Source organism: Fukomys damarensis, unplaced genomic scaffold (assembly GCF_012274545.1).
Source record: "Fukomys damarensis isolate Sample0158 unplaced genomic scaffold, DMR_v1.0_HiC HiC_scaffold_20, whole genome shotgun sequence".
Classification (NCBI taxonomy): Eukaryota; Metazoa; Chordata; class Mammalia; order Rodentia; family Bathyergidae; genus Fukomys; species Fukomys damarensis.
Window position 1 is genome coordinate 402,920 of NW_022900932.1, and position 562 is coordinate 403,481.

At 41.8% G+C, this 562-nt stretch overlaps 1 protein-coding gene across 4 annotated transcripts in view; it reads left to right on the forward strand.

The window, feature by feature from the left end:
• LOC104875717 (saoe class I histocompatibility antigen, A alpha chain) overlaps positions 1 to 562 on the forward strand; it is a 31,694-nt gene that overhangs the window by 14,525 nt on the left and 16,607 nt on the right. The window lies entirely within an intron of this gene.

The window sequence follows — 562 nt, forward strand, 5'->3', positions numbered from 1 at the left end:
TCCTGGGCCCCACGCGGAGGGCTCGGCGAGGCCCCCGGCGAGGCCCCCTGGCTTCCCCCTTTTCCTCCTCTTCCGTCTGCTCAGTAGGCACAGGAAGCCATTTCTGAAAGTGGGGAAGACGCGCACCCCTGTCCGCTCCAGAACTGTTTTAAACCCTACGCGTATGTATATCGTCATCCAGTTTTAGAAAATGTGCAAGTTTCACTCCACCAACATGTGGGACAATAAGACACCTGAAGTATCACTTACACACAGTTATGTTATACTCCTGAATCTCTCTATTGTGGTACCAGTCAGAGCAACGTTAGTTACAGTGATCGATTCTTACTAAGAACTTGAGAGTTTCAACTGTAAGTTGCTAAATGAGGTGGAAACTGATAAAAATTTATTTGGAAAATCTAAAACTTCTAGTTGTGAATATCACAATGAATGGAAAATAAGAGTTTAACTTTGTAGTTCATATACTTAAAGAAACATGATTTAATCAAATTAAGCAATATGGTTTGTTGCTGTAATTGAGCTGTATAAAAGATCTAATATCATGAAGGTTTCATTCAGCGTC